At 42.9% G+C, this 18,856-nt stretch overlaps 1 long non-coding RNA gene across 1 annotated transcript; it reads left to right on the top strand.

The window, feature by feature from the left end:
• Positions 1–24: 24 nt before the first annotated feature.
• On the top strand, positions 25–17,890 carry LOC132652306 (uncharacterized). Its single transcript, XR_009589802.1, has 6 exons — positions 25–113; positions 12,607–12,666; positions 15,115–15,224; positions 16,376–16,502; positions 16,927–17,185; positions 17,479–17,890. It is a non-coding gene; the product is annotated as an uncharacterized LOC132652306 (long non-coding RNA).
• Positions 17,891–18,856: the final 966 nt, after the last annotated feature.

The raw sequence follows: 18,856 nt of genomic DNA, 5'->3' as shown, positions 1-18,856 counted from the left end.
ATCATCTGTCCCGTTTGTTGAAGCAGAAAAAGGAAGTTGGCAGTGGCTCTACGCACGAAGAACAGAGCCCCTTCGCGTGTATCCACAGCACCTGGGCAGCTGATGGCGTGCAGGTCTGTCTGCTCTCAGTGGACATGGGGTTGAGGGAGTTGACTACCCATCCTTTGTCTCAAGGACGAAGGCTTGAAGTGGTGTACAGTAAAAGTTAAACTTCATGCGTTAAGTCTCAGATTGCACTTGGCCCAAAGAACTGATCGTGGCAGCATGAATTTTCTCAGTGTGAGAAGTCTCTTGAAGGTGTGTCGGGCTGACGGAGGGAGGGTGGTGTGACTGTTCTCTTGGCCTTCTGCTGGGCACTCCGTGTCCCCCAGCCTTGCTCTTTTGCTGACTTACACATTCAGTTTTGGACACTACTTTCCGTAAGATTGTGTAAACCTTGGCTGATCAGCCCATCTGGGGCATTGTATAAATCTGTCTTTGTTTTTAATCTGCGTTAGCTCAGATTAGCTTCCTTGTAAACAGCACTGTACTTTCAGATAACAGTGGTTTAAATGATAGAAATGTTTAATTCTTCCTTAAGTAAACTAGCCCCAGAGGTGGTAAATAAAGGGCTAGCATGGATCTTCCAAGTTTCCTAATTTTCCTGATCTACCTTCCCTAAGGGAAGGTCTATGTTTTCAAGTTCAAAGTAAGAGGTAAAAAAAACCAATAATGATAATAACAAGGGTTCATTTTTCACCTGGTAGGGAAGCACTACAGACAATTCGGTTTCGTGTCATTAACCAGATCTTTCCGAGGTTACACTTGACTTCAAGGGAAGCTGGAAGTTAAAGTCCTGTGTCTGGATTCCTGGATACCTCCTATAATCAGACTCAAGATTCTGAGCCTAGGCTAGAGGAGAGTGACTACGGAGCAGAAATTAACCGCCCCTGCTGTCATGTGCAAGCAACTGTAAATGAGGGTGTGGCTACTTGTGAATGTGCTGGTTTCTGACATATGGGCTATAACCTTGGTCCCACTTAGCACCAGAAGTGCTTTCTCTACTTCCTGGGGGTTTATGGGAGCCAGATGGTGGCCAGTTACCAGTTATCAAGGTATATAATTTCTCTCCTGCTTTGGTTTGTTAGATTCTATGGAAAGAGAACAGGCTCTCATTTATTTTTCTTCTAGACCCCAATTTACACAGTGAAGTTGCTTTCCAGCAGGACTTACCTTGCTCTTCTTGCTTATTTTTGAAGAGTAGGATGTGTTTCAAGTATAAATCCCACCTTAGGACACAGACCAATTGCCTGGTATGCTACGTATTAAAGAACTCTGCTTTTAATTTGGTGATTACATTTTAAAAACCCCACAGCTGGGAAAGTAGTTAGAAAAAAATAATCAAAAAGTTCTTCTAAAGAATGCTACTTTGGTGATTATTGTGGCAGTGACGAGGCATAGGACCCCCCTTTGTATTAATTGGGACAATGATATCCTTTTGTCTTCTCTTCAAGAAGCAGGATGACATAAGATTGCCAGTGATGCCCAATGACTCATTACTGAGAAGTCATAAAGGCTTAACAATTAGACAATTGTTAGTTGAAACTTCTTGATATCTCTTAGCAGGGGGTTTTAATATTTAAAATATTTATTAGCAGAAGTTCTATTCTTAGAAGGAATGGGATTTCAGGTACAGATTATGGTATGATTCTCAAAATAAAAACAACATATATACTTACTTATTACATAAAAAAGGAAGTTCTTTTTCTTTAGTTTAACATTCAAGAGCACTGTGGCAGTGTAATTTGTTTCCTTTGGACATTTTGATGAAATAGCACCACTGTGCATGGAGACTTGAGGAGATCCACCATCTCCAAAGACTGTAAGTCTGTCAGTTCTATTGTAAAGACCACAGTGCTGAAGGCACCACAGTGCCACAGAATAAAGAGATGTTAGCAACTGCTCAGCGATTCCCATATGACTCTCTTTAATTCCACTCAACTCAGCACACTGCAATAAATCAATGGAGCTCAATTTAATTAAACCTCGATCAATTATATGGTGGAAGCATAAAGAGAAGCCGCCTCTACTGGGAAGACTGTGTGTGTAGGCTCACAAGAGAAGAGCATGAGTCACCCTGTTTAAATGCCAAGGTGCTTGACATGGGGTGCAGTTGAACCTGCGTCCTAGTGTTTGCTTGACTTTAATTGGATTTGCAGAAGGTGTTCCCAAAACACCCTCTGGAGATGATGCCTGGCACCAGAACATCATTCTCCACAAAGGTGTAATCTGAGACAATTATTTACAGAGGAATAAGTATGACATCAACATTTTATCTGTGCTTGTCAAGATAGAAATAATTAATGTTTTATCTCTGGGTAGGGATTTTGTTTCTTCTTCTTCTTCTTCTTCTTCTTCTTCTTCTTCTTCTTCTTCTTCTTCTCCTACTTTTCTCATGCTTTTCTGTATCTATGGAGTAATTGATAATGACTGTAATATTTCATCTATTATAAAACTACAAGTGCAGTAGATGACATTTTAACCTTTGATGAATCTGGACATTAAATTAACACTCTTAAAAGTTGTTCATGGCTGCTTCTTTTTGTTATGCCTTGTTCATTCTTTTTTCTCTTTAATCAGTTTTCTTTGAAACCTATACATCCCATTAAGTTTAATGAATGTAATAAGATTTGTGTTTTAGTCCCAAAGTAATAAACATTGAGATATTATGGCTCCATACAGAAGGTCCTTTGTTCACACCATGGCCCACTTGACACCCTCAAGACTGCTGAAGTGAGGGACTTGCAACTTATCCCTTGTTTGGGATTCTAGGATGATGCCAGATACTCAGTATGCCCTTGACCAATGTCATTTTTCATTCTTGTTCATTCAGGTGGTTACTTTGGGAAAAGAGAGTGACATAAGGAAACCCTTCTGTCATGATATTGAAAAAAGATGTGGGGGGGAGCTCAATGAAGGAGAGTGAGGGTGGAGCTTGGCTATCTGGCTCTCGATAATACTGGTGGACAAGGCAGCAGGGTGGCCACAGCTTTCAGCCAGTCACAGTTGCTAAGTGGCTTTCTTAGCCTCTGTTGGCTTAGTTGTAAATAACATGGCTGATGATTTTCTCTCCCTTAAGGGAAAAAGATGCTATGGGGCTAAATTGAGACAATGGATGAAAGTGTGTTTGCATAATGCTGAGCTCAGTAGTGGTAAGGACAAGGATGAGTACAACCAATTGTCCAAGAGCAATGAAGACCTCTGAGTGTGTGGTGTATACCTGAGTAGTGTGTGTATATTCATGTGTGTGTGTGCTGTGCTCATGTGTGCATGTGTGTGTGGATGCTGGCAGTCAACACTGAGTGTCCTCCTCTACCATGTTTTAATCTTATATGAGCCTCCTTGAATCTGAGGCTCAGGAATTCTGTGAGATTGTCAGAATTGGCAATCCCCAGGCATCTTCTAGACTCCATCTTCCCAGGGATTACACTCATCTACCACTGCTCCTTATTTTCAAGGAAGTGCTAAAGACCTGAACTTAGCTTCTCACACTTGTTCAATGAACATTTTACCAACTGAACCATCTCTTCAGACCCTAAAAGAGATCATTGAGGTCAATATTGTCTTTTGTCCCCTTTCATCTGCTTTCAAATTCCTCCCGTTTAACGTAGTGTAAACCTTGAACATACCAGATATAAAATGTTGTGCTGGACGGAGACAGTGGATGCCAATGTTTTGTTTATCTAAGCTCCAAGTAGACAGCCTGTGGATGTCAGCTAAGGACAGTAGTGAGGAACAACTATTTGTACAACAGTTTAAGATCGGGTTTAAGAGTACACATTGACTTGTTTACATCTTTTGGATAACAGTGTCAGTAGATCTGGGTCCTGGACATCTGTGTTGAGAGAAAGCACCACGCAGCTCATGATGGAATCTCAGTTCTGCAGCGACCCTCTTCCCACAGGTTGTGTGCTTCGAGCAGCTGGCTACATCTTTTTCTGAACCTGTTGGTTAAGCAAGTTGTAATTGCTCCCACAATTATAAAACGTAATTAACATTTATGCAGCCAATAAAATATCAAGTTGAAAATAAACTTGTTTCAATGAAAACTACATTAAAAGTGTTAGAAATATGTGATACACATCATTGCTATTAAGGAATTACATTTGACCAAGTACAGCAGATACAACTATGGGTATTGGGAAGAGCTGCTCCTAGAAACTTAGAGGGATTTTGCTTTCAGACATGGAGATGTGTTTTGGATGTAATCTCTGTAAATAAATGATATTCTGGGCTGGGCTGCAGCTCAGTGTAGGGCACTTCCCTAGTCTATGCAAGGCTCAGAGTCTTGTCCTCAGAACTTCATGGAGTTCCACACTGGCTGGAAAATAGAGTTATTTTCCTTACAGAGCTAAGATGCCAAAAGGAAAATAACTGTTTACAAACCTGTGAGATAAGTGTGCTGCATTTAGGTGATGCTCCTCTGGCCTGATTTGAATTCATCAGTGGCTCTGCTACCTGAGTCTTTTCTGACATGGCTTGGCTTCCTGCTTCTGGACGTAAAAGTCTTAATACTTCCTTTGTCTTTGATCCTGCTTCAAGATTTGGGAAATGATGATTCTTTTAGGTTTGATTCTGCTTGTATGTCAGGTGGTGTTTACCTCGTGGAATCAAATAACCTTCCAATCTTACTGTTCATGGCTTGGCACACCCAGCTGTGTCCTGTTTCTGGAAATTCTTGGATGCTATTTTCTCTGCTTAATCCTTTCTTGGAGCGTGAGCTCAGTTAATGCCCAGTGTTTTGTCTTTACATGTATGGATGCGAATGGAAAATAACATGTGTGTTTCTTACCTTTTGTCAGCATGACTAAATATCTAAAACAAAAACAAACAAACAAACAAACAAAAACCAAGGAAGGAAAAGTTTATTTTGGCTCTTATTTTGGGAGGGTTTGATTTAGAGTCATTTGTCCCCATTTGCTGAGGAAGGGGTCATGGGATTGGGAGAACCACTCAGTTCATGGCCTGTGGAAACAAAGGCAAAGGAGAATGGAGGCAAAGCATTGACTTTCTTGCTTTCTCCGTTTTGTTCTGTCAGGCTCCCCAGCCCGGGAGACAGTGTTAGTCACATTCATGCTGAATTCCTTTCTTGGTTAATCCTCTTTGGAATCCCCTCCACAGACATACCCAGAGGTGTGCCTCCTCATTTCCTAAGCTCTGCCAACTCCAGTTGAGTTGACAGTGAGGATTAGGTGCCAAAATAGAGAACATGTAAATAAGACTCAACGTGTAGCGTGACAGGAGAGAGTAAACATCACTGGCTAAAGCTCCCGAGACGACGGTGCATTGAGAATAACTTGTTATGAAGAGTGAACCCGAGAAAGTGACATTTTAGTGTGGACTACCCTGAGACATGGGGCGCTCCAGACATCTGAGAGGCAGAGCTCTCTAGAAAGAGCCCCACAGATGGGGAGGCTGGAAGGGAGGGCAGCCTTGGTCTCTGTAGTACTGGCTGAGAGATGGGTGTGGCTGAAGGAGTCAGGCAGGGCATGGATTTTAGTCTTTCACTAGAACCTCTGGTCCTCCTCAGAGAAGATATATATGTGTGTGTATCTTTACATAAATATGTGTGTGAATGCGTGCATATATGTATGAACATATATTACACACATATATGATTATGTATATTATATACATAATATATATTACACATACATACACACATATCTTGATATCCCAGGCTGACCTTGAACTTCTGACCCTCCCATCTCTACCTCTCCAGTGCTGAGATAACAGGCATGCATGCATCACCATACCTGGTTGATGATGAGCTGGAGAATGAATCTGGATTCTTGTATGCATACTGAGCAAGCATAATGTCAACTGAGCTAGCTACATCCAGAGTCCTCTTTGCTTGTATTTTGAGCTCCTTCTTCTTTTGATGTAAAGATTAACAGGGAGATCAGGATATGAATAATGACATTTACTTATTTTTTAACTTAAATTTGAAGTGGCACCCGGTTGATATTTCTTACTCTTTTCCTACAAGTAAATATTAATAATATGAAGTCAAGATTCATGCTTTCTTTGTAGTCACTTTATCCCCAGCACCTATGAAGAGCTGAGCACGTGAGAGAGTTTAGTAAATATCTGTTAATGACAGGAAACAGAGTTACACGATGGTTGTGGGGGGGGGTTGAGTCTGAGGGTGAAGGCGGTAGGTGTCAGCAAACTGTTGCTTGGAGAAAAAGGAGAGGCGGACAGCCTCAATCATAACCACTGAGGCTCCGTTACAGTAATGACTGGCTCCTGGTGGATGTGAGTCTTATACCAGGCCTTGGATTCAAATGACAGCTTGAAATAAATCAGAAAAGATTTTGATATTTTTCTAGTGATCGTAAAAATGCCAGGGCTGGATGGAAACTCTCTGTGTCTGGCATCATTTAAACATGGGCTGTTCCAGTGTTTTTGGCAGGGTATAACTCTGGTGGCTTCCCTAATTTCAACACTGCAGGCTCTTGGGGGAAAAGAGAACTGAAGTGTTAACGAAAGGGTTCTCCAGCATAGGAAATGGATGGAGTGGCCTTGGCACTGGCTTCATTGTATGCATCGTTTTCCTGTTAACACAGAGTCTATGGACAGTGTCATTTCTGACAGGAGCACGATAAAATGTTGCGTGCAGAGCTATTCCCCCTCCCCACTGCCTCAGAATCCCCAAGTTTCACTTACCACGAAACCTTGCAGTTGCTTCTTGATTGATCTCACGTGGTGTGTATTGCTGGGTCTCTGTGTGTTGCTACCAACATTGTGGATGCGTCAGCTATGTTCTCCTGAGGGTAGCTCGAGTCACAGCCTGCTGCTGTCCTTCCCACTACCACTGCTGTGATCCTTGTGGTTCTGTGAGCAATGCTTATGGAAGCAATTTGCATCATGCTGCGCTATGTGGAAACCTCTCGAATCTGCATTATTTAATAGCAACCCCCCCCCCCCCCGCCCCGGTTAAGTTCCAGCAGCCTCCAGCACAGGTTGGCTCTAATATATTTAGCGCTCAAAGGTATAGAGGCATTCACAGTTAAAAAAGAAAAAAAAAAAAAGAAAAAGAAAAAACCTGTTTGAAGGGAGGGGAGGGCGGAAAGAGAGAGGAAACTGCAGTCAGGATGCAATGTATTCCAGAAGAGTAAAAATAAATAAAATAAAACAAAAAAAAACAGACAAAAAAAAAAACCCTACTTGATTTGGACTTTTTACAAGAAATGAGTTTTAGCTAACTACGAGCACAAAAATAAAGACAAAAACATCTCTCTTCATATCCACTATGCCCACAGAAGTCCGACCACTTAACACGTTGCTCATCAGAATTATGGGTTCAGAAAAACTCCAGCCATGTTTGCTTCAGGCCTCTTCCTGGCATGTTCAGTCCCGAGAAAGATTCAATAGCTTTTGCAGAACGGTGACTTAAACAAATTTCAGGAATGTGTTTGTATGAGTTTCCCGCTGCCCACATAGCCCAGCTTTATCCGGGTAGGCCGAGATGTTAATGTGATCTGACTGGAAACTGAAGTGGGTTTGCTTTCTAAGTTACACGTGAAATCGGCCCCACCGCTCCACTGGGAGGCATTACTTAGGGTGAGTGAAGCAGTTCATGATAATTAAGATGGTTAAGGTGATGATGATGACTTTAGGGTTATTGGCCAGAGTCCGTCGTTAATTGGAACTGGAGAAAAATCTCAGAAATTCTAAGACACACACACAAAACCCTCCTAACACGGCTAAATAACAAAACTCACTGGAGATATGTTTAAAGCACAGAATTTGCTGCCTCATAGTTAATGACTTGAGTCCTGCCCAGTACCCCTGAGGCCACCAGCATCACCCGCATCACTGTAATTATCTTTGGATTTCTCTCGAGCTCCTGCTGCACTGGGTGGGACCATAGCTACTTTGGTGCTTTCTATTGCTCAAAATCCTGGCTTATTGAGGCTTGCTAATGGCATCATCTCGTTTTTTAATTGGTCAGCTGTCAGAAAGTTCGAAAATATGAGTCACCTCCCTGAGCAAAATTGGAGCCTCTCCGAACCCAACTTGAGTTTACCATGTAAAGGAGACAGAAGCTGTCCAGTGAACAGGAAGATCCAGAGCTTGGACAACTCAAAGGTGTCCCCCATCTACTCAGTTCCTTATCATCAAGGTGATCTGCCTGTCACTGCCCATATGCTGCCCGAGGCAAAGGGTCAGTGGTGCTGAGTGTGACATCCCCGGCAGCTGCAGCTGTGGCAGTTACCTGTGAGTCACAGCTCATCTGTGCTGTGGACAGACGAATAGAAGAGACAACAGGCCACCATTGAGTTTCTTGGTGAGACTTGCTGGATACAGCAGTGAAAATCTGACCAGCATGGCCATTAAAATCTGAGCTGTTACAATCACCTCTCTCTGCATCCTTGGACAATGTCCTTCTGTTTTCCAAATTGTGCATAAAACTATTCATGTGATTATGTTCCACGCAGGCCTTTCTTTCTTCTTGGGGAGGCAGGCTTCTCTGAAAGCTTAAGGGACCTGGAGAAGGAGGAAGGCATTGTAAAATGAATGTAACAAAATCCACCAAAGAAAAGGGCTTGGGGGATTTCATTTAAATGAACTCAAATAAAAGCAAACACAACAGGATGAGAAAAATGGAAAAAGAATGGCAGGATGCAAAGAATGAAGCCAGCAGATGAGTTCAGGAAGGACACAGAGAAGGCAAGGAACCTGAGGAGAGCAGCCCCCTAGGCTGCCTCTTCCTGTGGGGCTCAGGAGTTCATGCTTTAGGTTTATCCCCAAGGGAACTAAAAACCTGTTGTGACAGGACTTAGCTCTGTGCAGGCAATAAGGACAAAGGTCTCTGGTAAATCACTAGTTAGTTATGTAGCCAGGAAGCAAGAAAGACAACTGATGTCATCAACAGCCTACAAACCATCTAAAAGGAGCAGAGGGAGACTCTACAAACTTGAGCACATCACCTGACTGCTCCCCTGGTTGGACAAACAATATATGACCAGCTCTCTGGTTGAGCTGAGGAGAAAAGCAAAGGCTTTTTTTCACTGGTTCTACCTGTGATATGATGGTCAAAGAATCATCATTCTCAGTAAAGGTACCTTGGCCTCCATCAAATTCCCGTCATAAGCTTCACAAAGACCAGTGGGCAGGACAGCAAGCAGAAGCCCCTCTCTAGAGACAGCTGTCCCTCAGGAGCATTTCCTGAATAAATGTACATTTTCTTCTGTGCTTACTTCTCGATCACCTTTCTTACTTTTATTGATCCCAGGGCAAGGAACTGGAAAGCCAGCTACTCAGGGTGACTTCAGTGACATTTGATTATCTGATACCTTAAGCTTCTCAGTTAAGATCACTAGAACCAAGAGATTCTCCATCATTCTAAGAAAAACTCACACCAGTGTCTATGAAGGAACTGCGCAGGACTGGAGAGATGGCTCAATCACTGAGTGCCAACTGTTTTTTCCAGGCACCCCCACTAGGAGTTTGGAGTGTACCAATGTCTCTGGCCGCTGTTGGCAGGTTCTGTATAGTACCTGTACACAATGTTCAAGAAGTATTAGTCATAATCTTAAAAACTTGCAAAAACCAACAACAGTCTGTGCTATGTTCATTTATTCATTTCTCCAAGTTATGCATATGTAAAAGATCTAGGTGGGCAGTTCTGGAGAGATGAAAATAGATTAGTGGTTTGCCTGGGAGCAAGGCTAGGAGGAAATGGGGAGTTACTACTCATGGGGTGAATGGGTGTTGGGGGGGATGATGAAATGTTCTAACAGAGGAGCACTGTGGTGGCTGCGCAGCTCTGTGAGGAGACACTGAACTGTGCACTTCCAATATTAATGGGGTGCACATCACATGTCTTGGTAGAGCTGCTACTTAGGAGGACAGTATTATGTCCCTTGAGCTTTTCAAGCTCTCCCGTATAGATAGGCCTGTCAGTAAGTCTGACAGGTCCATGAAAAAGGGGGGAAGAGAGAAGGGAACTCAGAAGTACAGACAGAGACGCTGGAAGGAAACAGATGTAGGAGAAACCAGCAGCAGGAAGGACTTTCAGTTATGTTACAAAATCTTTAGGGAGCCGGTGGGTGGGCTCAGGGGTTAAGACATCATTTGCTCTTGCAGAGGACCCAGGTTTGGTTCCCAGCACCAAAATGATAACTGCAAACTTTAGTGTCACGGGATCCGACACCCTCTTCTGACCTCTGAGGGCACTGGGCACATATGTTATCCGTCTTTGTGCACCCAGGCAAAACACCCGTACACAGCCAATAAACAGACAGATCTAACATGACTAAAACCAAACAGGAAACTTCGGGCAGAGCTTGAGATGCAATTAAGGTGCTAGAGCGCTGCCTCACATCCCAGCACCTCGTAAAGCCAGGGGAAGAGGCACGGGCTTGTTATGTCAACACTGGGGAGGCGGGTAGAAAGAGTGCAAGTTCAAGGTCGCCCTCAGCCATGTAGTGAACTCCAGGTCAGCTTGGGCTGGGAGCCAAACACCTCAGGATCAGGTACATACTTCGGGCAACCCAAACTCAGGCTCTACTGGTGTAGAAACTTGAGGAAAGACCTTGAAATGGTCTCGGGAACAAAGGCTGCTCTTGCAAACAGATCTGTCACTGACACATTGTTTGGACTGGCACCTTATCTCCACTGTTGTATTCTCTGCTACCCTCCTCTTTTCCTTCAAAAGGGCACCAGGTGACTTTAAAGACATGTCACCTCTAAATCCGATTCTATCTAACATCATTCTTAATGGAGTCAGTGCCCTCTGCCTCAGTGACTATATTATTTATTCTGTCTAAATAATCCTCTAAATTCTCATTTCTGGGCCAGTGACATGGATACATGTGTAAAATCACTTTCCATCAGCCCTGTTCCCTGAGTTCCACCCCTTGGATCTACATGGTTGGAGGAGAAGAACCAAGTCTTCTAAGTTGTCCCCTGACCTCTACGTGTTTTCCAAGACACTGTCTCTCACTGGTTTTGAACTTAACAAATAGGCTAGGTGGCTGGACAGCCAGACCCAAGGGTTTATTTTTCTCTGAATCCCTTGTATAAAACCCAGCGAGGGTTTTTTCCTTTTGTTTTGTTTTGTTTTGTTTTAAATATGGGAGTTGGTGATTGAACTGTAATTAAAACAAGACAAATTAGAATAAATGAATAAAAACTAACAAAATTTCTCCAAATATTCAAACGACCCAATGACAAGGAGAAAAAATATTTTGGAGTGGAACCAAAACAAAATTAATTCCCAATATTTACCAAGTAAAATATCTTTTTTGACTCATATATCACAACCCATGTGCAAAGTACTATCACAAGAAATAATGCATAAAAAGCAAGTGTTTTGATACTTCGACTTCAAAGTACATTCACATACACCAAAGCATTGAAAACCGAGATTCAAGACATGCTTGTACACCAGCAGCCATAACACCAGTCTTCATACTAACCACAGCGTGAAAACAACACAAATAAGGATCCACAGATGCGTGGATAAACACACAGTGGGGGGGATATCAAACTCCTAGTTCAAGCCCGGCGACCCCACGGCTGAAGCTTGAAAACAGTGAGCTAAGTGAAACAAGGAAGACACAGCAGCACAAACATTGATTGCACATCTATGAGGGTCTAGATGGGAGTTAGTAGAGACAGGAAGTAGGAAGTAGGATAGTGATTAAACAGGGCCTAGAGGGAAGTGTTCAGCTGGGGCTTCTGCTGGGGCTGGTGGAAGCATTCTGCCTAGAACAAAGGCTGAGGACAGACAAGCCCACACCACCGAAAGTGCAAAGTTCTATGTCCCACAACACACAGCAGAAGAAGAACAATGAAAAATACACACTTGGGCTGGGATGGTGCTTGGGTAGTGAAGTGTGTGAACACTTTGGTTCCATCTTAGAATCCAAGTCAAAATTGCAGTTGGGGCATTTACCCAACACTGGGTAAGTAGGTGCAGGAGAGTCTCTGGTGCTTGTGCCTTGGCCATTCTAGCTGAATCAGTGACCTCAACAGTAGTAAGTGACTGCCTCAAAAAAATAAAAGAGTTCCCTCCCCAGGACACACACACACACACACACACACACACACACACACACACTTCAGTCTAGCCCAGATATCAGGGCTCACACAGTATCCTGATAGTCCCAACGTTGTTAAGCGTCTGAGCTGCTGTATGAGGAGACACATTTCCTTCAGGGGCAAAAATACAATGCTCGTTCCAATTTTTTCTCCTGCTTTCCTTTTCAGATATCATAAAGTTTGACTGTCTCACGTGGAAGCTGTACAAGTTATTAAAAAACAAGAAACCACAAATATTAGGCAGAAGCAAGATTTCTTGGTCACCCCCACGCCAGCTGCGCTTCTCCACTATTACTTTTCTTTGAAAGATGAGGTTTCCTTATAATAAAAATGAAATGTAACTCTCTTCCTGTCGCTTTTTATGAAATGATTTCTGGCTATGGCTAAAGCACAAAATATTACCAGCTTAGAAGTTTTAAAGCTGGGGTTGGGGGTGAGGGTAGATGGCTAACCTTTCCCTTATAAGGTGCCACTGTCCCAACCACGCTAACCCATAGCTGCTGTTATCTTCAGGGTATAGGCACGGAACTGCTTAGATCACTGTTGCCTCAGCAAGGACCTAATGCTTCTCAGGTAAGGTTTTAATGTTTTAAATTTGCTTTTAATTTTTATGGCTATGACTTTCATTATTGCCACCCTAGAATTTTTGTTTGTTTTTTTGTTTTATTGTTTCTGGGTAGAAACCTTTGAAGTGAAGTGAAATTGTAGTCATCAAACACCCTTTAATCTTTTCCTTTCTTTCTTGCTCACCCTGCCAGCTTCCCTTTTCTTTCCATCACGCCCAAAGCCAGATAACACTTTCCTGCTGAGAAAATTTTAAAGCCACCACCCAGCTCTAGCAAATGAGGGCTGTCATGGTTTGGGAATGAGAAAATCTACTGCAGCTCTCACAGATCTAGAGTTGATAGTGGGTAATTGACAGCCGGAAGGACTTGGTCTCCTGGCAGAGTCAGAAGGAGGGTGAGCCCTGTGGGCTCCATTTGGGCAGAGATAAAACAGGTTTTCATTTGGTACTCACAGAGAGAGCATAATTAACCTTTTAGAAGTTTAAGGATGATCAAATTGTTATTCATTTTGCAAATGAGAAGAGAGAGCTTTCCTTCCTGCCAACAAAATGCCAGTGCAGATTTCAAGGTCACTGGATGATCTCTTTGAGGAAAACACACACACACACCACCACACACATACACACCACACACACACACACACCACACACACACCACACACACACACACACACACACACACACACACATACACATACACACATACACACACACACCACCACACACACACACCACCACACACACACACCACCACACACACACACCACCACACACACACACCACCACACACACACACACACCACCACCACACACACACACACACACACTACCACACACACATACACACACCACACACACACACGCACACATGCACACACGCACACACACACAGGGATGAAACGGAACAAATGTACTTTTTTGCTTTGCTCCACGCTGAAAAGCAGTGGTAATGTTTTGCACACCTACTTGGACATTCTGGAGGACAATGGCGCTAGCCTGTCAGAAAACAATATGAGCCGCCACCTAGTACTGGCGATGTGCTGGTATGGCTCAATGCTTTTTAGAGGTTGGAAGGAAGGGTTTCTTGAGATACAAACACATTCAATGATGGCCCGTGTAACACTGATGCCATGTGAGAACCCTGCTTTGTCAACCAACGCTAGTGCTTTCAATGGTTTTTGCTTTGCTTTAAGTGTGTAGCTAAGTCAGGACTTGAAAGCCGTGGTGCTGTGGTTGTTCTGCAGTGTCATGTGAATGCTTTGCCATATGACACCCATTTCATCAACTAGGGAAGGAATACTCTCTGCCCATTTCCGTTAAAAACAAAAGAAAAGAAGCACACACACACACTAAAATTTATGATAATTTCAAACAGAAAGAAAACACTATATTAAAAGTACAAAAAAAAAACCCTACATAATAATTCACACAATTTCATCAGTTTTTTTTAAACATTTTGATTCGTTTGCTTTACTATTCTACGTATTCCTCTGTCAGTTTACCCATTCCCCCACATATTCATCTCTCCATCTATCTTTCATCTGCACCAGGGTTTCCTCTGATGCCCAGGGAGCATGGTTACCCCATATACACACATGTATATTCCTATCTATATAATATCATTATAGTTATAAACTAGTTAAGAATAAAATGTGGGCATTTTTTTCTAATTCCTGGTGTGGATGTCCTAACATACTGATACCCACTCATAACAATGATACCGTGATAAGAGGGAAAAGCTGAAAATCAAATTAATTCATCATCCACATGGTAAACCTTCATTTATACTTTGCAAATGGTCCAAAACAATGCCCTTTAGAGTGAGCATGCCATAGTTTAGAGAGAATCTGGATTACATTTAATTTTTAGTCTGCTTATGAAAATTAATGCTTAACGTTCTGAACCTTAACCTTTGTGTTGCATGATGTTTTTTCTTATTGTTATTATTATTATTACTATTATTATTTACAGTTTATTTGCTCTGTATCCCAGTTGTTGGCCCTCTCTCATCTCCTCCCAGTCCCACCCTTCCTCCTTCTTCCTTCCTTATCCCTCTTCCTTCCTTATCCCTCTTCCTTCCTTATCCCTCTTCCTTCCTTATCCCTCTTCCTTCCTTATCCCTCTTCCTAGTCCACTGATAGGGGAAGTTCTCCCCCCTCTATTGTCTGACCCTAGCCTGTCAGGTCCCATCTGGACTGCCTGGACCCTCTTCCTTTCTTTGCTGGCTAGGTTGCCCCACCAGGTAGAAGTGATCATGGAGCAGGCAACCCAGTTCATGTCAGAGACTGTCTCTTCTCCTCTTACTAGGGAGCCCCCACGGAGACTGAGCTGTCTGTGTGCTACATCTGTGCCATGGGTCTAGGTCCTCTTATCATGATATTGTTTTTAAGAGTATATGCCATTTATTCTGTAGCGTATTTCTCAGGTTGGTTTTATTTGATATTTGAATACAACAGGATTCAAGATGCGTGTTTACGCCTCAGTAACACAAGGTGAAGAGCATCTGTGTCCTTGTCACGGTGTCAAACTAGGGGTCTGGAGTTGGAGAGGGTGGAGAGCTACACTGGTAAGCTACTGGCTTCTCCTTCATATTTAATAAGTCTAAGGTCAGGATTTAGAGGCGTAGAAGCACTTTGTAGACAACATTGATGGCTTTCTTTTTCTATTTTCTTTTCTCTTTTTTTTTTTTTTCCTTCCTATGCTGGGCATTGAGATCAGGGTCCCACACACGCTAGGAAAGTGCTCTACCCCTGAGCAACAGCCCCATACTCAGGATGTCTTAAACAGCAAACAGACAGACAGACAAACAAACAAACAAACAAAAACATCTTTGACTGAATTAAATATAGTGGAGTTACAGTTTTTCCACACTGTCTATTGTGCAGTCCTGGGCAGAACCAAGCAGAGTCTTTTCCTTCTACCATCCATTCCAAAGTTAAATTATTCCCTGACAAGACAAGCAAGGAATAGTCCTCACACATACCCTGGTTGTGAGAAAAGATGACAGGCAAACAAAGGAATGTTCAAGGGGATAAGGAATGAAATAAGAATGAGAGGATGGGAATCACGAGAACCCCAGACGACAGTTTACAAGGCTGCACTGTTACTGTAGGCTTCAGCTCAGATTTATCTTTTCAACCTATACGGGTCCTCCAGCATTAGTTTCTTCCTCCGGAGTTATTTCCTACTTCCATCTATTGTTTTCCATTTTAGTGAGAACAGTGGTATTTTCCTGAAGGAAACATGCTTACTTAATTTGAGGCAGAGTTTATTATCAGTTTCCTTAAATTGTCTAGTCCTGCCATTCCTGACAACATGTTAAAAAGTCAATATTATTACGGAGACACTGAGAGATGGCAAAACAAGGTAATGTCTAGCTAGCTAATGCTGCGCTTAGATATATGATCCATCCATAGAAAGAACCCAGTGCTCAGGGAAAAGATAATTCTCCTTGGCCTGAGACAGGAGAGAAGTTCTCCAGCACAGAGAATACATTTTGCAAAGAAATTTAAAAAAATGTTCCTGACCACATCCTTACAGGAAAGGAGCAAATGAATTCCAAGGCTGATTTTTTTGTCACAGCCGCCCATTGCCTTACACCAAAGCACGTGGGGATGAAAGGAGGCAGCCGGTTAGTGACAATGCCTTGAGTAGTCTTGTTTATTCCAAGATTAATTTCAAGGGTAATGAAGGCGTAATTTTCAAATGTGCATTTAGTCTCCTCAAGCCGTGTCCTCAGCTCTGTGAGATGGGAAGGACGGGCCTTCCTCCCTGATGTCAGGCAGGCCTGAACGAAGTGAACCCACGGAAACCACACAGCAGTGCTGGAAGAAGAGGCGAGCAGGTGGGAGTTGTTCGCTTTTCATTTTCAGGGAGAAATTATAATTGAATGTTTAATCAAAGCTCCAAATAGATCATGTTCACAATAATTTACTTGAGAAAAAATTTAAGCAGTTTTGCTAGGCTGCCACCTTGGCATATCACCTCAAAAATGTCTGGCTTTGTATAATTTCTGTGTGTGTGTGTGTGTGTGTGTGTGTGAGTGATTTGCCTTTCTACCAAACTAGGCAAATGAAGATGTGAAGCGCACACCTGTGGACCTTAATGAGTTTTCCGTTTAAGGGGTAGCTCTAACCCAGTTAACTGTTGGCACTGGTGACAGAAAACAAGGCTCTCCCATGGCTTCCAAAGGCTGGGCAAGGAGACCTCGGTGCCATATGGGAACTTGCTGTAAATGCAGACTCTTTGTCTCCCGTACATCCTCCCAGGCAGGAGCTCTGGAGTGGAAGCTCGATACTCCGAGGCCCCAGCCCTGCAGGTGCCTGACGCTTCCCAATGGTTGAGAGCCGCTGCTCTCCAACTGAGAAATCAGGTCCACCATCAGCGACTGCCCCTTCCAGCAAAACCTCCTGTGCTCGGGAGAGAAGAGGGCAACGGTATCCACTGGGCCACACCATTTTAAACCAAGAAGAAATAAGATCAGCCTATCTGCATGCCCGGGGCATCCTATCTGCAGCGTTAGATTTGGTCAGTAGTTTACCTCCCTAGTCTACCTTTGATATAAACTTGGCTTAATACTGGGGTCAATTTTTAGGATTAAAAAAAAAAACTACAAATGATTCTATGACCCCCACCTCTATTTCTAGTCACCCAATAGCACTCAACCCCTTCGTTTGTGTGCTGCTCAGAGCAAAGTAAAAAAATTTAAACATGAGTAATCATGTGTGTCTGGCTGGCTCGTTGGGTATATTTAAAACTTTATTTTTGAGAATTTCAGTCATGCATCCAATACAATGTCTACTCCTATTTTCTCTTTCCAGTTTCCCCCTTGTTCTCCATACATGTCACCCTCCCAACTTAATGACATCTATCCATCCATCCATCCATAATACATATATACATATATTAAGTTAAGTATATATGTTATATACACCCACACACACATTTCAACAAGTCCAAGTTAGTGATGTCCATATGTGCATGGACGTGGCGCCATTCATGGAAGCAAAGAAAATATGCCAGTGGCCACATCTTCAATAATGGATGATCCTCTCATGCCTAGCAGAAGTCTACTGTCAATAACCCTTTAGTATCAGGTGGGTCCTAGAAATTATCTACCGTGTGTATGCTGGAATTTGGACTGGCTCGGTCTTCTACAGGTATTGTACAGGTAACCATGGCTGCTATGAATTCATGGTTACATTAGTCATGCCATCTCCAGAAAACAGCATTTCACAGCACCGCTGCTTGTCTTCTGGCTCTTATATTTTTTTTTTCTGCATTTTCTTCTGCAATGTTTCCTGGGCTTTGGTGGTAGAAAAGTTAATAAAAATGTCTCATTTGTGATGAACACTCAGTCTCTTATGCTTGTGCATTGATTAGTTCATGAGGGACATTTTACAAGGATGGATATTGACTCGTAATCTTACCTTGTGTATGAAGCAGGGAACTGTGGGGGAGCTGTGAAAGTCTTGAGTGCATGTGTACTGTTTGACCTGGGCAAAAGCCATGTCAAGGACCCCAATGCCTCAGACTCGTGGCAGTGGCAAAGCCTTCTTCCATGGGTGAGGCTCTAATGAAATTGGCAAAGTCTTCCTCTGATCTGAGTGTGAATGTTGACGGAGTGTGCAAACACTAATACTGCTTCCTTCCCCTGGATGACTGCAACATGAGACCGTTCCTCTAGAGCCATGGCTCTCAACCTTCTGCACCCCTTTAATATCCAGTTCCTGGCTCTGTGCTCACTCTCATTCATGAAAAAAGTAGCACATTTCACGGCTACTTCATAACAGTAATTTTGCTACTGTTATGAACTGAAATGTAAATCTCTGACATGCAGGCTATCTAATAGGTGACTCCTGTGTCATTTGACCCCTCAAGGGGGTCGAGACCCACAAGTTGAGAACCTTTGCTCTACAGAGATTTTCTGCCAACACTATGCAATGCTTTCTGCCTGGGCTGGAGGTCATACATGTGTGGAGGTTCTGTGATTGCATAGTTGGTTCTGCTCTAGTAGAGAGAGCCCAGCCCACCGGCCTCAGCGTTTCCCTATGAGTTTCAGTCCCTTACAGCTCTAGTCAGGATCAGGTTTCCAGGACCAAGTCTACCTGGACACAGCAGAAAACTCAGGAAACACAATTTCTTTTTAGTTTGGGATCAATGTTCACTAATAAATTTTTAGGAAAAACAGATTACTTT

The sequence above is a fragment of the Meriones unguiculatus genome, chromosome 2 (genome assembly GCF_030254825.1).
Source record: "Meriones unguiculatus strain TT.TT164.6M chromosome 2, Bangor_MerUng_6.1, whole genome shotgun sequence".
Taxonomy (NCBI): domain Eukaryota; kingdom Metazoa; phylum Chordata; class Mammalia; order Rodentia; family Muridae; genus Meriones; species Meriones unguiculatus.
The sequence above is the reverse complement of the archived record's forward strand: the minus strand, read 5'-3'. Positions and strand labels throughout refer to the sequence as shown.